The 26,216-nt window shown below is 43.6% G+C and overlaps 1 protein-coding gene across 8 annotated transcripts in view; it reads left to right on the forward strand.

Annotated features, from left to right (window-relative positions):
• The window catches only part of CACNA2D3 (calcium voltage-gated channel auxiliary subunit alpha2delta 3), a 931,957-nt gene that overhangs the window by 402,927 nt on the left and 502,814 nt on the right, over positions 1-26,216 (forward strand). The window lies entirely within an intron of this gene.

Raw genomic sequence — 26,216 nt, forward strand, 5'->3', positions numbered from 1 at the left:
CTTATTTTATTCTATAAAAGCATAAAGTTTTCATTATAACAATGTTCATGTGTCAGTTTTGGACTTTGAGGATTCAAGGTTAAAATATGACTTCTATTTTTATTCTCTCTGTGCCTGCCATCTCCTTTGTTTTATGTGGATGTTAAGCTGTTATATCCTTGATTTACATTTCTAATAATGGCTGTAATTGAGAAAACAGAATATTGAGAACTCTAAATTATTAATAATTATAGAGGTATCACTTCATGCTGTTGAATATTTATTAAGAGAATATATGATAGCAGACTGTGTCCTGAGCTGGCAAACTGGCCCAAGCTGGAGTTCATATCAGGACACATTATCCAGCTAAAAGTAGAAGCTGCAAGACGGACAGGTCACCTGTCAGGAGGCTGAATAATGTCTGATGTGACTAGAGCCTGTGCTGGTCAATTTGTCAGTGTCAGCTCTGAACTCATTCTTGTCTGGAAAACAGATGAAGTGGCCACCAGGTAGAATGACCCAAAATAAAAGAGGCTAAAAGGTTATTTGTTGGAAAATTAGAAGTTTCAACTTACAGAGGATCTCTTGGAGATTTCACTGCTAAGAGCTGTTTAGACGTGACTGTTTGTGGTTGTGCTGCATGTATTCTATCTAAAAATGTGGGCTTTCCACTTGAATCACCCTAAAGCAGCAAAAAGTTATTAAAAACATCCAGTGTTCAGCCTTGACCTCTAATCCTATGATAGAGAACTAGTGAAAAACTGCTAGGCTGATATTGGCATGCCTCATACACGAAACAGGTCATTATATGTAGGGGGTAGGGGTGATAAAATAGACTGGCATTTATCAATGTGAAGGTGGTCGTCCTGGGTCATTGGATTATAGGTTGCCCTTTTCCTTCTCTCTTCCTGCACTTTCTGGATTTTATGCTGTGAACATTTTTGTGGATGTGTTTGGAATATTCATGGTTAGGTTGGAACACTTTCCATTTGTTTATGAATTGAGATTTGCAGAGAGGGAGCAGGACAATCTCAAGGACGATGGGGACCCACCCCACAAGGGATTATCCATGCTCCTCTGATGGGAATTCCTCCAGAAACCAGCCAGGCCAGCAGCCCAGTAATGGGCAAATGTGGCCTCCACAGGGTGGCCGCATGTCCCCATGTCACTCTTACTTCCATGGCTCACTTTTCTGCTGCTCTGTGAGCCAGCTCTGGGTAGGTGGCCAGTGAACAGACTGGCCCTGGGCCATAACCAGCAGGCCCCAAAAGCAGAGAATGCCATGTGCTGGGGGAGCGATCCTAGCCAAGAATGGGGTGAGATGAGGACCCTGGGCATTTCTGAAAAGGATCTTTCCTCTGTCTCTTTCCCTCATTCTCTTCTCTCACTCTGATAGAATAGCTGAAGCCTATTCTCTTGTTATTATTAGAGCAGCTGCCACGCATCAGGTGTTCATGGGTGCCCAGCACTGTGTCACCTTTGGAGAAGCCCCTTCCCCTCTCCCACTCGTGAAATGTGGCCGTCCCCACCTCACCTCGGTAGGGGAGATGCAGTGCCAGGCGCCAGGCAGACTGTTGCACATGAATAAATGCTCGATAAATGGCTGTCACTCCTGTCAATAACAATGACTCTGTCTCAGTCCCATCAGGTAAGTATTGTTATCCTCATTTTACAGATAAGGAAACTGAGGCAGAGAGGGAGAGGGAGATGGAAGAAGGGAGGGACAGACGGGAACAGAGACACACAGAGGAGAGGATGCAGGCAAGTTGATCATCTCACGAAGAGCTCCTCTTTGGCCATGTGTGCGATTAGGGTTAACTTGTCCTGGAACTTGCACACTGACTCTGAGGGCAGAGGCACATTGTGTGGTGGTGAAGCAAGTGGGCTCTGGACTAGAGGGCATGGTGAAATTCTTGCCCTCACCTCTTCATGCTGTAGGACCTTGGAGGACATGTTTCAAACACACATACCCCATCCTTGCTTGCCTCTCTGTGAAATAGGGGTGTAATAGCACTCCCTCATTGGAATCACTTATTTAACAAACATTCAGTGAACACTTACTATGGGCCATGCCCTTGCAGGGAAACAGCCCCACCATGGTTGTATTCAAACAGAATCATGGCAGCAATTATGTTTTGAGTGCCTACTGGAGCCAGGCCCTATGCTGAGCACCATTTCTACTAAGTTACCCTGATGCTCAGGTCACAGTGGGAAGAAGACATGGGATGCACCATTTTACAGGGACTTGGGGGGTTCCTACCTGCTCATGGCCACTGGGGCATCGTCAAGCAGGGATTTGAACCTGGCTGTTTGCTTGCCTTGAGGTCCTCACTCCCTGCGGTTAGGCAGCACCTACACAAACTGTGTGAGACAATGCTTAGGAGGAATACTAGCGGCTCACTCCGGACCTGAGCTGGGCACCATGTCTGTGGGAGAGCTGCACCTTTGCCTTTGTTTCTGGCCCAGACTAGTACCTGGCTGAGACATCCCTGTTGGTTGCTGTCATCCTCCATGCAGACATCTGAGTGGGCTCTTGGCCCCTCTCTGTGACCCACACTGGGACCCTGGCTGTGTGCTCTTCATTCACTAAGATTTTTCACCCAGGAGTGCTCCACCCTGCAGTGTCACGTGAGTGTCCACCTGGGGAGTAGAACTCAGGAGGTGATCTGGGCTCTGGTATCAAACCTGCTGAGAACCAGCTTCGGACAAGTCACATCACCTCCTCAGGCCTTTTAGATTATTCAAGGATCTGCCAACCCTGCCACTGTCCACCCCATGGGCTGCTCCCTAGCACCCTGAGGTTGCTTGACTGAGAGCAATTTTGGCAAGTTAAATGATGTGGATGTTAATCAAATGTCATCATACTATCAGCTGATGAATCCCACACCAGCCTGCTATGAATGCCTTCCCAGGACACTGGACAGCTCTGTTGTGTTGTGTTCTCTTGTATTGTGTTGTGTTGTGTTGTGTTGTATTCTGTTTCTCAGTCTCTCTTTCCTCCCTCTCCTCCAGTGTCCCTTGGGGGAGTCCTCATCCATTCATGAAGGAAGCTGTGTTAGGCATGGCCTCATGGCTAAGAGAAGAGAGAGAGCACCCGGGCCCCTTCACAGCCTTGTCCCCTGGCCTTGTGGGCTGTAATGCTCCTCTGACAACGCAAGGGGGATTTGAGGATTCAGGGAAGCAGGGAGAGAGGATGCCAAGCTTCTGGGCATTCACGGGGGCTACTTCAAGGGAAGGCCAGCTTTCTCCTAGTAGACTTAGCCTGTGTTCTGAGGGATTCACTGTCCTCCCATGCTGCCTTGTCTTCATTGCCTTTGGCCCTGGTGCAAAGGTGCAGAGAATTCTGGGGGTGCTCCATTGGGTTCTGTACAAGATGCATCCATGTGCATGAGAGATCCCAGGCCCACCTCTCTTAAGGGGGCAGGACCAGAAGAGTCCATACTGTATGTATGAGTTTGTCTTAGTTTTGAACTTTGGAAATGTGGCCCCAATAATTTACTTATTCTCTCTTTACATTGGTTTCTGTCAATAAAATGTGGTCAAGAGGACTTATCTCGTGACTCTGCTGCTAACTGTGTGACCTTGGACATGTTACCTGGTGGCTTATGTTCAGTTTCCCCATCTGTAAAATGACAGTTACATTAGTACTCACCCTAGAGTTGTTTTGATTAAATGTTAACATCCATCGCTGTCTTAGGATAGCCCCTTGACACATCCTGAATGCTCAGTCGTGTCGGCCGTGTTCATGTTCCACTAGCTTCTAGTGGTGTCACCTTGGGCAAATTACTTAAGCCTTCTATGGCCTCAGTTTCCTCACTTGTAAGTGTGCATAATAGGACCTTTATCATAGAGACTTAAATGAGCCACAGCATGAAAGTGCTTAGCTGGGCAAATGGAAAGTGCTGCATACATGACCAGTGTTATTTTTTAGGGAGATTTGTTATTGAAAGTGCCCCTATTTTTCCTTCTCCTGTGTTATTTCTTAATTCAAATGCAGCCTAGTGAATAGTTAATGGTGCCTTGCCTAGAACCATCAGTATTCTGTTGCATTTTGAAGGGGTGTGTGTGTGTGTGTGTGTGCGCGCGCGCGCATGTATGCTAAATGTTTACTTTTGCTTTGGGACATTTGTGTGGTGTGTACCCTATTTCCATGTGAAAGGCTGCATCTCTTTGCTTTCCTCTACTTTAGCCTTCCTGACCAAAGTCATGTCAATCTCAGTTGACCAGGTCCTTGTGGACACACACATGCCAGTGCTCACAGAAGTTAAGGGTGAGAATATGTTCTGAATAGTCATCTCTGTTTTCAAAACGTTATGTTTTCAAAGTTGGGAAGCTCAAAGGCTGGGGCAGGCAGCTCACAAATTGTGAGTGTGAGGGGCTCCTCCGCTTGATTAAAGAAATTTCTGAAGAAATGTGTTTAACTGGGAGACTGGTGAGATGTGTCAGAAAGTATTCTCCGAGCTAGTCAGTTTGTGGCCGGGTATTTTCGGACCAGTTTTGCAAAGCTGCTGACGAGCAGGCCCTGCTCCTGGGGTGGAAGAGAGGAATCGCCGTCCGTTCTCCCTAAAAGGAGAAAAATAGGTGAGACTGGAAAGTCTATGGGTAGGAGCGAAATAATCATCAGCTCAGTTTGCAGCTGTCTTGGAAGAGACAAGCTGTTGTTTCTCCCCAAGTGAATTTCTGCAAAGAGCAAATCCTACCAAGTGAGCCTCATCTCCTCTAATCAAGTGGTGGCCGGGCTATTGAATGTGATGATGGTCCTCAGCGTCCCTATCACTTGGCCTGTGAGGCAGAGCTGGAGTCTTGGCAGTTCATGGAAATTATGATCTCCTACAAGAACTTCCAATTCAGCGGCATCCTCAAACCCAGATGCCTCCCTGGATAACAGAGTTTCTCCCCTGGCTAACAGACTGATGACTGATAAATGTTCACCTCAAGTAAGAAACAATAGTGAACTGCGAGGCTGCTGCTAAGCTTTTTAAAAATAATTGACGTACCAAATATAAAGTTAAATATAATTTGCCATTGTCTTCCCCAAGATACCATGGGCATTTTGAATTTGATATTATTTTTCAGAAATAAATAATCATTTTCATCTGCTAATGTTGTGTCATGTTAAGGTAACATGAGAAATCATCAAACGGGACTCATAAGCCAGTCACTGTTCCATAGTATGCATTGGTCGGGCGTATGTATAATGGTCAGGTAAGTATGTAGTGGTTGGGTTCTGGTAGGGCTCTTTTCCTAGTTTGCAGATGGCTGTTTTCTTCCTGTGTCCTCAGACGGCGGTAAACAAGCAGACAGGAAGCAAGCTCTCTTATGTCTCTTTTTTTAAAGGCACTAATTTCATCATGAGTGTTCTACTCTTATGATTTAATTACCACCCAAAGACCCCATCTCCTAGTACTATCACATTGGGGATTGGGGATTATTGTACGTATCCCCACAATCTATGAATCCTGTGGGGGGGGGACATAAACATTCATTCCATAGCATAGTGAGCTTATATGAAAAATAGGGCCTTTGCAGAAGTAACTAGTTAAAGATCTTGAGAGGAAGTCATACTGGATTTAGATTGGGTCCTAAATGTAATAACAGGTGTCCTTTTAAGAAAAGGGAGGCCAGGCATGGTGACTCACGCCTGTAATCCCAGCACTTTGGGAGGCCGAGGCGGGCAGATCACGAGGTCAGGAGATTGAGACCATCCTGGCTAACACGGTGAAACCCCATCTCTACTAAAAATACAAAAAAAATTAGCTGGGCGTGGTGGTGGGCGCCTGTAGTCCCAGCTACTCAGGAGGCTGAAGCAGGAGAATGGTGTGAACCCGGGAGCTGGAGCTTGCAGTGAGCCGAGATTGCACCATTGCACTTCAGCCTGGGCAACAGATTGAGACTGTGTCTCAAAAAAAAAAAAAAAAAAAAAAAAAGGGAAAGACACACAGAGGCACATAGAGAAGATGGTCATGTAAAGATGGAGGCAGAAATGGGAGTCATGCATTTACAAATCAAGCAACAAGGACTGCCAGCAACCATGAGAAACTAGGAGAGGGGATTAGGACAGTTTCTCCTTGACAGCCTCCAAAAGGAACCAGCTCTGCAAACAGCTTGACTCCAGGCTTCTGGCCTCCAGAACTGAGGAGTAAGTTTGTGTTGTTCTAAGCCACCCTGATGGTGGTAGCTTTGTTATGGCAGCCCTTAGACACTGATTCAGACATGCTACAAAATAACTAGCCAGGGCTCTTCTGAGTCTTGTTAGGCAGTTTCTCAAGTTATCATCACAGGGTACTGCCGGAGGAAGTGGTAAGCATCAAGAAAGATCATGAAGGATGAAGAAAGACTAAGGATCTGTCCTGAATTAGAGACTAGAGAGGCAGGCAATGTGTAGTCCTGGATTGAACGTAGGCCCAGACTAAGGACATTGATGAAATTTAAATAAGAGCTGTAGATTTAGGTGATGGTTTCATAGCAGTGGCAATGTTGTGGTTTTGATTCCTGGCTGTGGTTAAGTAAGAGGTTAACATTTAGGAAAGGGTGTGTGTGGGTTTTGGTTTTTTGGTTTGTTTGTTTTGTTTTGTTTTACAATTTTTGCAACTTTTTTGATGTTGAAATGTGTATTAGGGTTCTCTAGAGGGACAGAACTAATAGGAGGTATGTGTATGTGAACGAGAGGTTTTTTTGGTGGCGGTGGTGGTGGTTGTTTTTTGAGACAGAGTCTCTCTCTGTCTCCAGGCTGGAGTGCAGTGGCACAATCTCGGCTCACTGCAACCTCTGACTCCCTGGTTCAAGCGATTCTCCTCCCTCAGCCCCCCGAGTAGCTGGGATTACAGGCATGCACCACCACACCCAGCTAATTTTTGTATTTTTAGTAGACATGGGGTTTTACCATATTGACCAGGATTGTCTCAATCTCCTGACCTTGTGATCCGCCCACCTTGGCCTCCCAAAGTGCTGGGATTACAGGTGTGAGCCACCGCGCCTGGCCTGAAAGGGAGTTTATTGAGGAGAATTAACTCACACAATCACAAGATAAAGTCCCACAACAGACCATCTGCAAGTTGAGGAGCAAGGAAGCCAGTGGTGGATCAGTCCGAGTCCCAAAACTTCAAAAGTAGGGAAGCCAACAGCGCAGTCTTCAGTCTGTAGCCAAAGGCCGGAGAGCCCCTGGAAAACCATTGGTGTAAGCCCAATAATCCAAAAACTAAAAACCATGGAGTCTGAGGTTGGAGGGCAGGAAGCTTCCAGCACAGGAGAAAAATGAAGGCCGGCGGACTTAGCGAGTCCACTTTTCCACCTTCTCCTGCCTGGTTTATTTTAGTCGCACTGGCAGCTGATTAGATGGTGCCACCCAGATGGAGGGTGGGTCTGCCTCTCCCAGCCCACTAACTCAAAATGTTCATCTTCTTCTTTGCCAACACCCTCACAGTCACACCCAGGAACAATACTTTGCATCCTTCAGTTCAATCAAGTTGACACTGAATGTTAACTATCACAAAATTATTTCCTAATGAAAATTTAAAACAGTATTTCTATTTGTTTATAGGAAAAAGACAAGAGAGAATGAGGTTTTGGGGAATTATCTTGGTCATATTCATTGGAATCACCTTGAGAAGCTAACACCTCGTGTGTCCACTTTTATAGTGAAGACACAGGCTTCACCTGTCCGTTCCAGCCCTTTTCTCTTTACATTTGTGAGGAAGTTACATTTATTCTGATTAATACAGTTCCCTTCAAATACTCTGGGTACTAAAAATCTCAGTCATGAAAACAGACCCTTCTACTTCTCCCTACTTGAAATGGAATGCTGTACTGCTGCGACAGATCAGAGAGATAGGCACATGGCTTGGTAAATTGATAAATGGAACAAAAAGGTCAGAGGGTGGTGTTAGGTTGTAATAATCCCATCTTAGTACAAACAAAATGTCTTTCCATCGATAGAGGAGGAAGTAAGCTGTTTTACATCAGGACTTTAACAGTGGTTCTCAGTTGCATAGGGTGACTTTAATTTTCTTTCTGATCATTTGATTTTTTTAACAGTGGATATTTTTGTTAACCAATTAAGAATTTATCTTTTAAGGGAAAGAATGGAACTATTTTTAAAGGGTGATTTCTACTTCCTGCCCCTCCAAAAAGAGCTCTATGTCTGGTTTAAGATAAAAAGCACTACGTGAAGACTTACTGCAGAATTCTTTTATTATTCCACTCTCCTGCCATTTCGGGGCTGAGGCTTGGCCTCTGTCCCTGTTCTCGGAGGTGGCCAGTGTGACAGCACAGCTTGTGTTTTGGTGGTCCTGTCAGGCTAGAGGACCCCACTGAGAAATAGTCCTTGGCTCAGGACCTCAGTATTTTTTTAAAATACTCGTTGCATTTTCTTTATCAAAAGGTCTGTCTTGTCTTTCTCTTTGGCACAATTAAACAGATTTTAGAATTTGCAGTTGTGGGTCCTTAACATATTCACCCCAAGATGCCTTTGTGCATCTGTTATATATTTCCATATTGTTTTTGCTAATAGTTTTGGAGAGATTTAAAACATTTGAACCTTTTTTTTTTCTTGCTTTAAAGACAGTGTCTGGAGAAAGTTAAGGACCTAGAAAGTTATTAATTTTTTTTGTTCCCCTCATTGTACTGTGTAGTTAGCTGCTTTCAAAACAAAAGGTCTTGTTTTTCTTTGTCCTTCTTTTCTTTATAAATAGGCTTTGGGTTATTCAAGAGGATTGAATTGACCCTCTGGTATGAATTTTTACTGATCCCATATGCTAATTAACTATGTCTTATCTATAATTCAATTGAAAGAGATAATATCTCCATATATAAATGGTAAGTACATAATACATTTTGGAGAGCAAATATTGAATAACTTAATATTGAGTTAAATATCTGTTTTAAGTGACATGTTTGCTGTTAAATAATTCTACCTTTTATGGTGGGCTATTATTTTGAAACAGGCTTTATTATTCTATCTTTACATCTTTTGTTATTGTTGTTCATTCCTCCAATCTTCTGATCTCACAGTGACCAAACTAGCCTTTTTGGTTTTTTATGTTTTTAAAGGTATAGATTCTTATTCTGTTACCAAGACTGGCATTGATTCTTATTCTGTTACCAAGAGTGACATGATCATAGCTCACTGCAACCTCCAACTCTTGAGCTCAAGGGATCCTCCCGCTTTAGCCTCCCAAGTAGCTAGGAGTATAGGTGTGCACCACTGTGCCTAGCCAAGTTTCTAAATTTTTGTAGAGGTGGGGGTCTTACTATATTGCCCAGACTGGTCTCAAACTCCTGGCTTCAAGCAATCCTCTCATCTCAGCCTCTCAAAGCATTGGGATTACAGGCATGAGCCACTATGCCTGGCCTCAAGCTAGCTTTTTAAATTTTTACTTTGAAACCCATGACCTGGCATCCTTGCTTTGAGACATTCCATGAGTAACAGAGTTTTCAGTTATTAAAAAAATTATTATATTTTAATTATGTAAATGCCATTGAAATAGCAACTTTAAATTGGCATGCCCATTAATTCATATACAAAATAAAACCAAGCTATTTAAAAATAATCATCAAATAGATCAAATGGTAAAATTGTGGAGGATTAAATACAAAAGGTGAATTGGATATTTGCTGCATAGATAGCATGTCTTGTTTCTAGTTACCTGCTGTAATAAAATTAGTCATCAAATGTGTTTGGACTCTGAAATGTTACCAAGGTTTGATGTGCTGTGTACTTCTGGCCGTTTAAAATATGTTCCAACTAACAAACTGATAAAATAGAACATCATGATATACAAATTTTGGCGCCTGTATTGCTAGAAGATCTTTCTGAATTAGTTTATTTTTTCAAATTTGAAAATAATAAAGTTTGAACTACTCAAAATTTTAAAAAATATTTCCAACTCTTGACTTTAAAGCATGTTCTTTTTAAAACAATTTCAGCTAAAATGTCTAAGTAGTTCTGTCCTTGAAGATTCTTGAAGCTCAACTTCCATTTCTGAAGGCCTGTCCTTGTCATATATCATTTTTGTAGCAGCTGGCTTATTCCACTCTTGGTGTACTTCCTGTTAAATATGTATGGCTTGCTGGGTTTTATTTTAGCAGCAGTAACATTTTCCTCTTTTTCATTGTTATTTGTAGCATGTAATCTGCTGGACTTGCAACATTATTTCCCACGAAGTACTTCTTTCTTTGTTTTTTTTTTCTTTGCATCCCAAGAGATCTGTGTCTTGCCTTAAACTTTCCTTGCTGGTGACTGATACAGTTCCTTTTATCTGCCATGTAGTTTTAGAATGCTAACAAATTTCTTGTACACCAATATGGTATGGAAGTGCTTCACTTGGGGAATGATCCTAACCAATTTAAATCCCTTAACTGAATTAGTGGCTTGGTTAAGTCCTAGGTCCCTTGGGTTGTATGACCTCTGAGATGACTCTTTGGGTGTTTGTGACATGGAAACTTGGAAGAGTTGTTTATGTTTGTTGACCTTATCTTATTCTTCCCTGCGGTCTTTATTCTAGCACCCTGAATTTCTTTCAGGAACCCATCTTTCAGGGCTGCTGGGCTTGCATTCAGATCCAAGGCTCAATAGGTTTAAGCAGGTCGGCATGCCCCATCACCCTCCTGTGCTGACTGGTTCAGGGATGGGCATACAGTGGTCACAGTCCATGCAGTCAGAAGACATCTGAAGATCCCCTATTCTGCCTCGATAGAGTTAGGAAAAGATGTGATGACTGTAAGTGCTGTGGCAATTTTGTGGTCCTATAAGGGGAAAGGCTGGAGATGCTGGACAACAGGGGTGGGGTGAAGGGCCTGGATGTGTGAAAGGAAGAACCTGAGCGTGGAGGCAGCCCTGCAGGATGCAGAAAAGACATAAACCAGGTCTCCGGTGAAGCCATGGGCAATCTCTGGATCATTTTCCCCACAAAGCCATTTTTACCCCTCATTTTTGTAGTTCCTTGGGCTAATATTTTTAAAGGTATTTTGAGTAGGGTGTGTTTGGTTGCTGACATTGGGAAGACCCCTAACTTGAAGAAGTAGAGAGCACTGACATAATTACAGTAGAAACGCCTAAGTAGCCTCCACCTAAGCAACTTAGTAGATTAATTAATGTTCTTCCTTTCTTCTCCCATTGATAAAACACTTTGGAGGGCTGGTGTCTAGAATGTCTAGACACCATTGCAGACAATCCATGCAGAATGCCTGCAGCTGGTAAACCTCCCCCAAGACTCAAAAGGTCATGATCGTGCATGTGAAGGCTGGCTAATTATTAAAAGAAGGTGTTTAATGTTTTTTGAAAATGACTCTTTGCTATAATCTTTTTTGGTTAACCAACCAAGATCAACACATGCACACACACACACACAGAGTCAACCAGTTCCATTCTTTATGGAGTGGAGTGGATTATAAATGGAATGCCCATTCATCTTGGTTTGCTCAGGATAAGCCTAGTTTGTACTCTTTGTTTCTATGTGTTAATTAAAAGACTCCCACTTATTCTCAAAAGTGGTCCAGTTTGGATGATCAAACAGTCATCCTGGTTTTAAGTAGCTTAATAGAATTAAATTTGTACTCTTTGATTATTTTTAATGAGCCATTTATATGACAAGAGGAGGGGATCTTCAAGCACTTGTCCTTGCCACTCAGAAGTTAGGAGTTAGTATACAGGAGCTACACAGGTCCATAAACTGAGTCGTTTGGTCTCATTTAATTTGGCTCCACTGCTGTTGTTCAACAAGCTAAAAAAATAGTTGATAAAAGAATTTATAGGGTGAATGAGGTCCTGCACAAAGATGGCTGGAGTTTCCTTGTTAATAGTTCTTGGCTAACATTACTGGAAGTTGGCATAATTCCTAGCATGTACCATACCCTTTGGAAGCAGTTTAAACTTCCAGTGGTATAGTTCAGGGAGGTTTACAACCTGTAGATCTTCGCATGAAATTGAGCATGTACTTACAATGTTCTAGCCTTGAGAACCCGGGTCCCTGGCACCATGGCCATCAAAACCACCTCGGCACAAAATTGGCTTCCTCCCTGGAACTCCGGGAGGGGCCGGATCTCGTGTGAGGTTTGCTTGCAGATGATATCGCCCACTTCTTGGAACATCTTTCTGAACTTTCTCAGGCCCATTTCTGACTCCTGCTTACACTCTCCCGTGGGTAGAGAGCTAGAAATGCCCTTTGTTACGTGGCCACATCTACAGTTTTATGTTTTGGGGGCTGAGTGGATTCAGCAATTTGTCAATTGCAGAGCAGGAAGACATAAAGGATGTATTTACACTTTAAAGAAGAACCTCCCCCAGCCCTTTTTTTTTTTTTTTTTTTTTTTCAGAGAGACAGAGTCTTGCCTTTCTGCCCAGACTGAAGTGTAGTGGCACAAGCATGGCTCACTGCAACCTCAAACCCCTGGGCTCAAGCAGTCCTCCCACCTCAGCCTCCATAGTAGCTAGGACTGCAGGGATCCATCACTGCACCCAGCTAGTTTTCTAAAAAATAGTAATAAATGTAGAGATGGGGCCGGGCGCAGTGGCTCAAGCCTGTAATCCCAGCACTTTGGGAGGCCGAGGCGGGTGGATCACGAGGTCAGGGGATCGAGACCATCCTGGCTAACATGGTGAAACACCATGTCTACTAAAAATACAAAAAACTAGCTGGGCGTGGTGGCAGGCGCCTGTAGTCCCAGCTACTCGGAGGCTGAGGCGGGAGAATGGCGTAAACCCGGGAGGCGGAGCTTGCAGTGAGCTGAGATTGCGCCACTGCACTCCAGCCTGGGCGACAGAGCGAGACTCCGTCTCAAAAAAAAATAAATAAAAATAAATGTAGAGATGGAGTCTTGGCTATATTACGCAGGCTGGTCTCAAACTCCTGACCTCAAATGATTCTCCTGCCTTGACCTTCCAAAGCACTTGGATTACAGGCATAAGCCACTGCACCCAGCCTAAAACCTCATTTTCTTCATACAAGCAATGTGTTCATATGCCACCTGCCCCCCCACACGTTATTCTGGACACTGTTAAGGCCTTGGTGTGGAGTGACTGGGGAGGGGAACTGGGAGGAGCTGAGAAGCTTTGCTGCTCTGAACCATGGGAACTGTATTTCCCCAGTCCCAGCAGGTCATGGACTACACTCAGGACATCTCCAGTCCTGCCCAACACCTGAGTGATTAAGCTTTTCTCTAAGTGACTTACTCTTTATTTTCATCTAAATAAATGTAGCCACATTAGGAGCAAGAGATGTTGAGTATTACAAGTTAGATGTATTGGTTAAAATTTCTCCAACATCAAGAAATGCATAACTACTAAAATCTTTAAAAGGTCCTGTGTTCTACCGGAAATCACTGACACAGGAGGGAGGAGCCTTTTTCCACCCCTGGTTCAAGCAAGAGATCAAGATTTCTTTATTCTACTACCCCATGGCTATTTGAAGCTCAGACCTCTAGCAGCAGCTCCTTTCCTAGGCATTTAAAAGCAAATTAAGGGACAGATGCCTCTATTACCAGACCTGGCCATTCTGATCCCCAAACCCAGTGTGTTCAGTAGATACTACCTTCTTCCTCACCCTGCCTCTTCCAGTTATAAAAACCAAGGCTCCCCAGCATTTCAAAGGATGACAGGGGATCCCTATCCAGGGAAAAGACTGTGTCTACACCATGTCACCATGACCATCTCCATTCCTACTACCACTACCACCATGGTGCCTGTTAAACCAGTGACAGCAGACCTGTGGGCAGGACTTGAAAGTGCAGCACGGCACAAAGGCATTCCTTTACCCTCCTCAAGGCCCACCTCAAATTCCTGCTGTGTTGGACCTGGCCCTGCAGTGATCCGTCTTCTCTTCTTCCTCACTCAGAGCTGACTTCTCCTCCTAATTCATCTGGTGTTCCTCACCCCAAGCCAGGTTTTCAGGCTGGTGACACTGTGACAGATGTTAAAAGCAGCACGTAATGCAAATTCCAGCTATACCTCAGTAAAGCTGTTTAACAAACAGAGAAAATTCCTTTTCCCTGCCCCCTTGGCTCCCCATCCAGACCTTCCTCAGAAGCAGGCTCACGGTTGCATATTGTCTCTCCAGTATAAATCTCATATTAGAGGCAGGAGAGTCAGCGCTTGGCCTTTTGCTGTTAAAAACAAACAACAAACCTGAACTTGCCCCTGTTCCCTTTTTCAAATGTCCATAATTCCCTTATTTCCCTGGGTGCGGTGTCTGGGCCCACAGCAGCTCTGACTATGTAGTGACATGTGATGCTGCTCCCCGTTCCTTTCCCACAGCCCTCTGCTGCCCACGTGCCCCCAGCTGCAGCCCTAGCCTTTCTTTGTCCAGTCTGCGGCTTCTATGTCTTCGCTCCAGCAATATCCCTGACAGCTCCTTAATTGCTACACGCATTTGTACCATTCCCTGGCAATTATATTTCAGACCCTGTCAGGGTACCTGCTAGCCTCGGGGTTGTGTTTATATTAAATATCAATAAAAAGCTGATAGCATCAGCCTAGATGGCAGGCTCACAAAATCATATTTTACTGGGAGCCAGGCCTGTCTGGAAGATGGAAGGAAGGAATGTTTAAATTTCTTTCTCTCTTCTGAAAGGTTAAAATGAGAAGAGACTTTCCCCAGTGACTATCAGGAATGGGTTCTTGCTAAATGATGACAGCTGTGTACTCTCTAACTGGATGTTGTCCTTTATTGTAAATGACTTGTCATCTGTCAGTTCTATCCAGAATTGTTTCTTTTGTCCCCCCACCCCCACAGAGCATAGGACAAGACTTCAATTCCCATAGGTTTTTTTTTTTAAGTTCTGGGTGATGGAATGGCTAAGAGTTTATTTGGCTTTACTTTATGAGGAGGGTTTAGGACAGAGGCCAAGGGTTAAGTGACTCTGAGCCCACCCCGTCTTGCATCCCCTGTCCCCTGCATCCCCTCTGCTGAGGGAGCCATGAGAGCGGAACCCACGTTCCTCACTGGCTGTGTGGTGTTTGCTTGCTGGGCCTTGGTTCCCTCATCCTCCAGAAATAGTCTGGGCCTTCCCTGGAGCGGTGAGCGTGATGGAGCGTGAGGGGGCAGAGCAGCTGGCACCATGTGGCGCAGTGGCTCCTGCCAAGAAAGCCCCCCCTGGAGGTTTCACACCCCTAAATGTGGGTGGTCAAGAATACCACTTCCCTGTGGTTTCCACTCTTTCACACTGCTGATGATATAGTTCTGTCTATTGGAGACAGACGGGAAGAATGGCTTGAAGGGATTGCATTTTGAGGACAGTTTCAACAGAGGAATCATAGTCCAGTCCGCAAATCTATGACAAGACAGCTTTTTGGGGACACGTTTCCCTGTTGCAGTCAACAGAATTTCCCATTTGTGTGTGATCTAAGGGGCATGCCCCTCCCCTTGGCTCATTTCCCATGGTGTAGTGATTCTGCAGCATGGTTGTCCTGGCTTCCTTCTATGGGGGATTCCCCACATGGATGCTGGGACAGTGCAGAAGACAGCTTCAACAGCTGGCACAGCACCTGCCTTCAGTGCAAAACCTGGACCAACACGTGTTTACTAAGCACATCCTCTCTGTGTCCCACTGGCTTCTCTCCCTCTACCACCCTCATAGAGGCGCCCTCATGTACCCCATGGATGACTGCAGGAGCCTCTAAACACTCCCCTCCACCCTTCCAGCCTGCACCACCCCCTCCCCACTCCACCGCTTGGTTGCTCTCTAAATGGCAAAGGAGGCCTCCACTGCTCTTGAGATTGAAGACAGACTGTAGACCCAGGTCTACAAAGCCCTACTTGGTTCCCCCTGCCCCCATTTCCCACCCCAGCTTCCTTTTTATTTCCTGCATTCCAGGCACTTAGACTTCCTTTGTCTCTGCCAGGACCACTCTACAACCCGCCCACCCCATGCCTGTGCATTCTACAGATTCCATTTTGCAGATTCCATCTTCCCCCACTGGGCTGTGCACTCCACTAGGTCAAAGGCCATGTCTGGTTTTGCCCACTGCTTTGTCTCCAAATCCTAGCAGGTGCCTGGCACACAGTAGGCATTCAGTAAATATTTTCTGAGTGAATGAATAAATAAACAAATGCATACTATATCCAGTATGCGTGCTAAATGCTTTGGGGGATATTAGAAAATATGACATGATTTAATACTCTTTGGGTGGGTTGTTTAATAGTTGTAACAGTTACCATGAAGGAAACAGTCAGACAGTGTGAAAGAGAAAGCCTCAGCGAACTTGACCAATGCAGATGTGGGTGTATGTTGGGAGCTGGAGGGAAAGTGGATTTGTTTTCAAAAGGGGTCCTGGGCCAGATCAGAATGGTGTGAATCCTCAGGCAGTGGGATTAATCTCCCTGTGATGAGTTTTCAAAAACTACTGATGCTTCTGGAGCAGGGTGGGTGCTCTGGCCGTGGTGTTCAGTACAGATTTTCAAGCAAAATGCTTGAGTTCCAAAGAGCTGCTGTGACAGTTTTGCAGCACTGGCATTGTTCCAGTATTTGCTGGTGGGAAAAGGGGGATTCTGAACCTTTCCAAAATGAGCTTTATGTCCTTTCCAGCCAGAGCCAAACCTCAGGAAGGAGTGGGTTCCTCAGCATTTTGTTAGAATGAAAAGGTGACGTAGTGACGGGGAAGTATCATGTATCAAAGGAGGTGTTTTAAATTAGTGAATATTAGCTTAACTACAGTCAATCAAATGCCATTTTAGAAATGGAAGCCTCTTGGAATGTGATTAAGTTCACTCTACAGTATTTTAGCCATGATTTTATGCCTTGTAAATGTCCCCTCTACCAGCAGACCTCAAGTCCAAATGCTGGTAGTGATGCAGTAGTCTCACTGGCCTGCTTTGCAGCAGAGAACCTGGGGTGGATGCATCCAGGAACTCTTGGAGGGGGACTCCAAATTGGTACCCAGTACTACTCTATCTTCATCCATCCTGTCCTCTTTAATGTATGCATATATCCCAAGTATTAAGTACTAAGATGCCCTGTCAGGGCCCCAAGAAAGCCTGAGGGAGCCCCCTCTTCTAGGGGTCACCTACTTATTTGATGATGGCTAGGGGAAGGCAGCCTCTTCTCCCTGCCCTTGCTTTCCCCCACCCTTGTGTACTGTCTGGTAGCCAGTAAATAAAATTCAAATCTTCTGTTATCTAGGAGTTTTTACAGGAATTTAGCTAACTTTCACCTTGAACAAGGTAATGTACTATAGCAGTGCACTTCAAAGCTTTGGGGATAGATTTCCTCATCTGTAAAATGTGGCTAGGAAAAGTAGTTCTTGACTGCCTGGACCATACATAGTGTGTGGCACATTGTAAGTGCCCCCTAAGTGGTCATCTCTGCCACTATCATTATCAGCATCATCATGATTTCTGTGATACAATTTTCTTCTTAATATTTCTAAAAGAGACTTGTGAATGGTTTATTCCAGGAGAATGAGGAAGAAGAAATGCAAGTTTCTCCACAAAATTTAAAATATATGAAGGGAGAAAGACTATTTAAAGTTGATATATTTATGGCAAAACAAAATTCTAATCATTCACACGAACTCTCACCGGGGAATGAAGCCTGACGTGTAGCATACCTGAGGCAACAGGCTGAGGGAGACTAGAGCATTCTCTGGCATTTGCCAAGCCGTTTGCTTCCCAGCTCCATCTGGAGTGGTTCAGCACTGGGCCATGAATCCTCCTTGTCCCTCTGGTCCCAGGGCTGCCAGAAATTGGCTCCAGCTTTGTGAAGAGCAACCTGCATTTCATGTCTAGCATATCACTAAGTTTAGAGGAAGGATAAATGTTTGGCAAATAAACCTATTTTATAATTCAGCACATATTAAGGACTATTTTCCAATAGATATAAAGTGCTTGATAATTAGCATCAAAACTGTTCATTATTTAATCTATGATCTACTTAGAATGAATGGGAGAGATGTCATTTACTTGCTGAAATGGGAGACATGAAAACTATCCAACCATTCTCATCTTGAATTTGGTCCAACACACCACACAGAAGAAAACTCCTGCATGGGCTTAATCCCCAGACTCACCTGCCTGCTATAATTTCATAGCTGGGAGGTGCACAGCTTTGAAGGCATTTAGGAAAGACAGAGATGCTTCCTCCAGCCTTGTTCAAGGCAGGCATCTGCACAAGGGCCACACTTTAAAAATCCTGTTGATTCTGAGCTGAGTCCCTTCCCTTCCATCAGTGGTTTTTGGGTAAATGTAGTTTGTCTCTAATTCTGTGTTAGCTTATAATTGTTCGTCCTCACTCAGATTCCCTAGAAGTTGACCCATATTTTGTGGTAGAAAATGGCAAGTTTAAATTAATACAGTTCTGCTAATAAATGGTATTGGGGGAAAAATCAAGTGTATATCAGATGACTGAGGTCTGGAGAGGAAACTCAAGCACTAAGGCATCCATGAAGTTTCTGATTGCCTGTCCTGCAAAGAGGAAGTAGGCCATACTTACTACAGATTTTGGAAAATAAATTTGATTTTGGAGCCATGAATGAGGGCATGATGGACCTTGGCATGAATGGAACACAGATTATGTCTGCTACAAAATGCATTCTTGGCAGGAAACTAGCATATCTGCTAAAATCCTTGCCACGGCCTCCCCACCTCTCCAGCCTTATCCAGTACCTTTCCCCAAAACACCAGATTCTTCCTGACTCAGGGTTTTTTATCTTGCTTATTCACTCTGTGTACAAAGCTCTTGCTAGCCTAGGCATTTGGGAGCTGGTGCCATCTCAGCATTCAGGTCATCTATATGACCTCTGGGAGGTCATCTTTGACCACCCAATTTGGGTAACCCGCTGCCCCACTTTCCACAGCCAGTGACTCTCTGGCTTATCCCATTTTATTTTCATTACACCTATTTCTACTTGAAATTCTCATTTATTTGCCATTGTTTCTCTCCTCCTCAGACTGAAATGTCAACTTCATTGTCTGGTATACTGTTGAATGTCTGATACAGTAGGTACTCAATCAATATTTGTTGAGTAAACAAATGAATGAAAGCGTCATCACAGTACCTTGCCCTGATAATTTAAGGAAGAGAGAAAGAGACTTGCCTAAAGTCTGTCCTGGATACTCTCAGGACAGCTGAACTGCTGCGGGTGGGGAGTTGGGGGCTTCCACTGTTCTGGGACTAGTGATGGGCGCTGGTGGTGTATGCAGTCCTCCCACCACACAGCAAGTTCTGTGCCTTGTCTTAGATGCCTTTGAGGAAGAGCCACTCTCATCTGGCTTCTACAGATGAAGGCACTGGGGCTGAGGAACATTAAGTCACAAGCCCAAGGCCATTAGCTAACCAGTGATAAGTGAGATCTCAGACCTGGGACGCAAGCTCCAAGGCCCGAGTCCTGACTGCCGTGCTGCTGTTGAGGTGCTGCCCAGCAACCCTGATGTGGAGAACATGGTGAAAGTTGGGAGCTCCTCTTGAGACCTTATTTATTTCTTTCTTTATTTTCTTTTCTCTCTCTCTCTTTTTTTTTTTTTTTTTTTCGAGACAAGGTCTCACTCTGTCACTCAGTCTGGAGCCCAGTAGTGCAATCTTGGTTCATTGCAGCCTTGACCTCCCAGTTTCAAGCGATCCTTTCACCTCGGCTTCTTGAGTAGCTGGGATTACAGGTGCCACCACCATGCCTGTCTACTGTTTTGTATTTTCTGTAGAGATGCAGTTTTGCCGTGTTGGCCAGACTGGTCTCAAACTTCTGAGCTCAAGTTATCCATCCGCCTTGACCTCCCAAAGTGTTGAGATTATAGGTGTGAGCCAGCGGGCCCGGCCAAGACCTTATTTATTTATTTTCTAATGAATGGAGTAAATAACAACCAGTATTTATGAAGCATTTTGTATGTGCCAGTTGCTGTGCCAAGTGCTTTACATCCATTAATTTGCTTGGATCCATGCGGGCTGACCATCTCAGGCACTGCTCAGGATGGAACGTATAACTAAAATACAGTAATAAGAGGGAGCACCTTATTCAAAGATGCAAAACCAATCTGGAAAGGTATGCGAGAGTGTGTAGGTGTGTGCAGAGAGAACGTTAGCCATGTGCCACACAAGAAGACCCTATGTAGCAATGTGCACACCACAGGCCAGAGCAGTTATCTGGGTGAAAATGAAAAAAGAAAACTACAAAAGGAGTTTGCTGTTAGGTTATATGATGCATTACAAAGACAGATCAGGGTTGTGGGAGGTGCTCTTCAAATACAAATTATAAATTTATCTCAAAGGTGGTGTGGAACTCTTACCCCCCAAACATCTGCTAGTAGTCTGTTTTAGTAAAAGCTGAACATCTGATAGATTCTTGACTGGCACTGGGGGTAATTTCATGTCTCAGAAGGTAGAGGAAACAGAACTGCTATTCCTGGATTATATATTGACCAACATGAATTAAAAGAATACATACAAACCATATTGTGTAGGATAATTCAGAAAGTACTGGGTTGAACAGTGGTCCCCAAAAGATACGTTCACGTTCTGATCTCCAGTGCCTGCAAATGTGGTTTCATTTGAAAATAGGGTCTTTGCAGACATTATTAATTTAAGGATCTTGAGATGAGACCATCCTGAATTTAGGGTGGTGCCTAAACCCAATGACCAGTCCTTCTGAGACAAAGTAGAGAGAGAGATTTGACACAGACACACAGAGGGGAAGGCCATGTGAAGATGGAGGTAAAGCGGAAATAATGAGGCTACAAGCCAAGGAGTATCAAGGATGGCAGGTGAGCACCTGAGATCAGGAGAGGGGCATGGAACAGACTCTCTTAGAACCTCCAGAAGGAAGCAACCCTGCTGGCAGCTTGGTTTTTAACTTTTTCTATCCCTAATTGTGAGAGAATCAATCTCTGTTGTCTTTAAGCCATCCAGTTGGCAGTATTTTGCTGCAGCTGCCACAGAAAGCTAATTCAGTACCTGAAACCTCTAAAAAGATGAAAGGTGGAGGTACAAGTTGAGGCTCAGATAAATGTGATGCCTGAAGAACCCTAAGTGAAGCAAAGGGGTCTTTTAAACAGAATTTGAAACAAAACACAAACAAGGAAAATGGTTCGTCTGCTACTCCACAGGTTGCTGTCATTTTCACAAGTGACCATAAGAAAACAAATCAGCTCAGCCACCATCGAGGGAACATGAGGCTGAGCTCTGGTCCACACTGCAGCATGACATTTGCCTGCTCCCCATGGGACGGTGGAAGGACCAGGGGACCTGGGTATATGTGGGGCATAGGCAGCATTGACTGTCCCGTGGGTTACTTCATTTCCACTCTCTGTCAGTGATGTTGGGAAAATGATATTTAACTTGTCTATTTTTTTTTTAAACTTAAATACTCAGATGAAGGCTCCGTCTATTTTTTCTGTTTTTTCTTTACCTATCTTTTAAATGACTGTCACAATAGACAGCTATTTAAGATTTCCCCTTCTCTTAACATTGCTTGCTAAGCAAGCTTGTGAAATCGATATACTGTGATTATGTTACAAGCCAAGGTAAGTGTTATTTCAAATATTTGATCAAATGGGTGTGTACAACACAGCCCCCATTTTAGGTAGATTATATTTTTTAGTGGTTCTATTTCCAGTTATTCACCATGCCCTTGGAAAAATCGAAGCCCCCTCTTCTTGCAGAGGCATAATTTTAGAGCAAGATTTGGTGTCCAAATGAAGTGAATGAAACATCCTTAGTTTGCTTTGTATTTCTGAAGATGCTCACAGTTACTCAGGGGGCAATCTTAGATTTCTAGGACCACCTGGAGGTCTGGGCACCAAAGAAACTACACTTAAGAAAAAAGAATTGTCAAAACTGGGCAAATCCCAATTGCCACACTTAAGAAAAAATAATTGTCTAACTGGAAACTGTTTGACTCCTTAACATGTTGAGACAGTGAGCTAAGGAAATGGAATTTTCGCTTCTTTTTGTGGAAGGTTTTTATGACACCGACATAATTGAGGCCATTGATGGAGGCAAGAACCATGGATTTTTCAGTGTCATTATTGTATTTGCATCTTTGTGGATTAATTTAAATGGGTTTTGCCGCTAGGGGTGAGTCACAGTAATTGTTATCAAGCTTAGACAGGAAAATGAAAGAGCTCCATTTTCCAGGATTGTGAGGATAAAGTCCTCCTAAGATTACTTTGTGGTAAAAGACTGATTGGGTCATTTTCACACCCCCAGGCTATGATGGGGTTTATTACAGTTTACAAGAGTTACAGCATTTGCCCTTGAGATGGAATTCAGAACCCCAGTTACCTCAGTGATCTGAATGAATAAGGCAGGGCAGAGGTGACACAACAAGCCAGGACATCGTGTCTGCCCACTGGCCTCTGGTGCCATTTTGTGGACTCTAGAGCTGTGCAGATGGATGTCCTGGGGCTGCCGCTGGAAAGGGGTAGGCAGCTGTGGAGGAGGGGAGGTGCACTGGGGCCATTCCTGAGTGTCCTCGTAAGTGGACCTGACTTATATGACCATTTCTAGCATCATGTTGCTTGTTGTTTCCTCTGCAACTTGACGACTGGAGTAACCTCATCCATCCTCACCCTTCCTGTCTGTATGGTATTGATGAATCTCTGGAATGAGGATGTCACAGTGGGATTGCATGACTAGGCGTCCAGCAGGGAACTCTGGTGAGGGTACAGGGCTCTAGGCCAAGGGAACAGCCCCATTGATGGCTGTGTGAGTGCCTCTGGCCATTAGCTGTTTTCTGTTGATTTGTTTAACTTTCTAAACAGGTCTCTAGGGTGGGTATTTTTTTTTCTTTCCGTCTTTTATTTTAGGTTCAGGAGGTACATGTGCAGGTTTGTTATATGGGTAAATTGCATGTCACAGGGAGTTAGCGTACAGATTATCACCCAGGTAATAAGCATAGTACTCAATTGGTAATTTTTTGATCCTCACCCTCGTCCTACCCTCCACCCTCAAGTAGGCCCCAGTGTCTGTTGTTCCCTTCTTTGTGTCCATGTGTACTCAGTGTTTATCTCCCACTTATAAGTGAGAATATAGGCTGTTTAGTTTCCTGTTCCTGCATTAATTCACTCAGGATAATGACCTCTGGCTCCATCCATGTCACTGCAAAGTATACAATCTCATTCTTTTTTGGGATCATGTATTCCATGGTGCATATGTATAGGGTGGGTATTATTTTGCCATTTTACAAATAAGGAAACCTCAGATCAGAGGCTTTGGCCCTTAGTAGCTGGATGTTTTTAGGAAAGTACCTTGTTTCCTGGTGCTGTAGTTTCCACTGCTAGAGAGTGGAGGAGAATAAGGGATCCAGCCTGCCTTGGAGGGCTGGGCTGCTGAGGGGGGATAGGAGATAAAGTAAGCACCACGCCTATACCCCAGGAAGGACTCAGTGAAAGTTTCTCCTCCTCCTCCTCTTCCTCATCATTAATAACTCATGTAATCATTCTCAAACTTTTCATCCTGACACTTGACAACTATTTCTCCTCTAAGAATGGAATGTTGCTTAATGTGGCATCATTTTGAAACAGGGTCTTCAGAGGTTAAAAAAGAAAAAGTGAACCATCACAGAGCGTCCTCAGTGACCCACATGGCTTCAGCCAGTGTACAGGAAATACTTGTTTATTCTCCTTCTTTGTCTTCACTCTTTTTTTCCAACTTTTATTTTATTTTATTTTTTTGAGACAGAGTCTTGCTCTGTTGCCCAGGCTGGAGTGCAGTGGTGCAATCTTGGCTCACTGCAACCTCTGCCTCCCAGGTTCAAGCTGTTTTCCTGTCTCAGCCTCCCGAATAGCTGGGACTACAGATGCCTGCCGCCACGCCTGGCTAGTTTTTCTATTTTTAGTAGAGATAGGCTTTCACCATGTTGGCCAGGCTGGCCTTGAACTCCTGACCTGAAATGATCCACCTGCCTCAGCCTCCCAAAGTGCTGGCATTACAGGTGTGAGCCACCACGTCTGACTTCAACTTTTAAGTTCAGGGGTACATGTGCAGGTTTGTTATATAGACACACTTGTGTCATGGGAGTTTATTGTACAGATTATTTCATCATGTAGGTATTAAGCCTAGTACATATTAGTTTTTTTTCCTAATCCCCTCCCTCCTCCAAACCTTCACCCTCTGAAAGGCCCAGCGTGTGTTGTTCCCCTTTCTGTGTCCATGTGTTCTCATCATTTAGCTCCCACTTATAAGTGAAAACATGCAGTATTTGGTTTTCTGTTCCTGTGTTAGTTTGCTAAGGATAATGGCTTGCAGTTCCATCCATGTCCCTGCAAAGGACATGATCTTGTTGTTCTTTATGGCTGCATAGTATTCCATGGTATATATGTACCACATTTTCTTTATCCAGTCTATCATTGATGGACATTTAGGTTGATTCCATGTCTTTACTATTGTGAATAGTGCAGCACTGAGCATATGCATGGGTGTATCTTTATAATAGACTGATTTATACTCCTTTGAGTGTATGCCCAGTAATGGGATTGCTGAGTGTAATGGTATTTCTGTCTTTAGGTCTTTGAGGAGTCGCTACACTGTCTTCCACAATGGTTGAACTAATTTACACCCCCACCAACAGTATACAAGTGTTCCTTTTTCTACACAACCTCACCAGCATCTGTTACTTTTTGAGTTTTTAATAACAGCCATTCTGACTGGTATGAGATGGTATCTCATTGTGGTTTTGATTTGCATTTCTCTAATGATCAGTGATGTTGAGCTTTTTAAAATATGATTGTTGGCTGCATGTATGCCATCTTTTGAGAAATGTCTGTTCATGTCCTTTGTCCACTTTTTAATGGGGTTGTTTTTCTTGCAAATTTGTTTAAGTTCCTTATAGATGCTAGATATTAGACCTTTGTCAGATGCATAATTTGCAAAAATTTTCTCCTATTCTGTAGGTTGTCTGTTTACTCTGTTGATAGTTTCTTTTGCTATGTGGAAGCTCTCTGGTTTAATTAGATCCCATTTGTCAATTTTTGCTTTTGTTGCAATTGCTTTTGGTGTCTTCATCATGAAATATTTGCCTGTGCCTATGTCCTGAATGGTATTGTTTAGGTTGTATTCCAGTGTTTTTATAGTTTTGGGTTTTACATTTATGTCTTTTAACCATCTTGTGTTAATTTTTGTATACAGTATAAGGAAGAGGTCCAGTTTTAATATCCCGCATGTGGCTAGCCAGATATTCTAGCATCATTTATTGAATAGGGAATTCTTTCCCCATTGCTTGTTTTTGTCAGGTTTGTCAAAGATAAGATAGTTGTAGGCATGCAGTCTTATTTCTTTGCTCTCTATTTGGTACCGTTGGTCTATGTGTCTGTTCTCATACCAGTACCATGCTGTTTTGGTTACTGTAGCCCTGTAATATAGTTTGAAGACAGGTACTGTGATGCCTCCAGCTTTGTTCATTTTGCTTAGGGTTGCCTTGGCTATTCAGGCTCTTTTTTAGTTCCATGTGAATTTTAAAATAGTTTTTTCTAGTTCTGTGAAGAATCTCGACAGTAGTTTATTAGGAATAGCATTGAATCTATGAATTGCTTTGGGCAATATGACCATTTTAACAATATTAATTCTTCTTATCCATGAGCATGCAACATCTTCCATTTGTTTCTGTCATCTCTGATTGCTTGGAGCGGTGGTTTGAAGTTCTCTTTATAGAGATCTTTCACCTCCCTAGTTAGCTATATTTCTAGGTACTTTTTTCTTTTTGTGGCAATTGTGAATGGGAATTCATTCATGATTTGGCTTTCAGCTTCACTGTTGTTGGTGTATAGGAATACTAGTGATATTTTGCACATTGATTTTGTATCCTGAGACTTTGCTGAAGTTGTTTATGAGCTTAAGAAGCTTTTGGGCTGGGACTATGGGGTTTTCTAGGTATAGGATCATGTCTTCTGTAAACAGGGATAATTTGACTTCCTTTATTCCTATTCGAATGCCCTTTATTCCTTTCTCTTGCCTGATTGCCCTGGCCAGGACTTCCAATATTGTGTTGAATAGGAATTCACGGTTATTTTTTAAAATCTCTGAACTGAAGGCAAGGAGTTATCTTTGGGCTACTGTAGGTGAGGAAAAGAGATTTGCTCATGGGATTCCATGGCAAAAGAGTAAATGATTGCCTGGTATCTGGAGAACAATCTTTGTGTTGTCCTTCTGTATTAGCCTGTTCCCATGCTGGTAATAAAGACGTACCTAAGACTTGATAATTTATAAAGGAAAGAGGTTTAATTGACTCACAGTTCCACATGGTTGGGGAGGCCTCACAATCATGGCAGAAGGCAAAGGAGGAGCAAAGGCACATCTTACATGGCAACAGGCAAGAGAGCATA

The sequence above is a fragment of the Macaca fascicularis genome, chromosome 2 (assembly GCF_037993035.2).
Source record: "Macaca fascicularis isolate 582-1 chromosome 2, T2T-MFA8v1.1".
Taxonomy (NCBI): domain Eukaryota; kingdom Metazoa; phylum Chordata; class Mammalia; order Primates; family Cercopithecidae; genus Macaca; species Macaca fascicularis.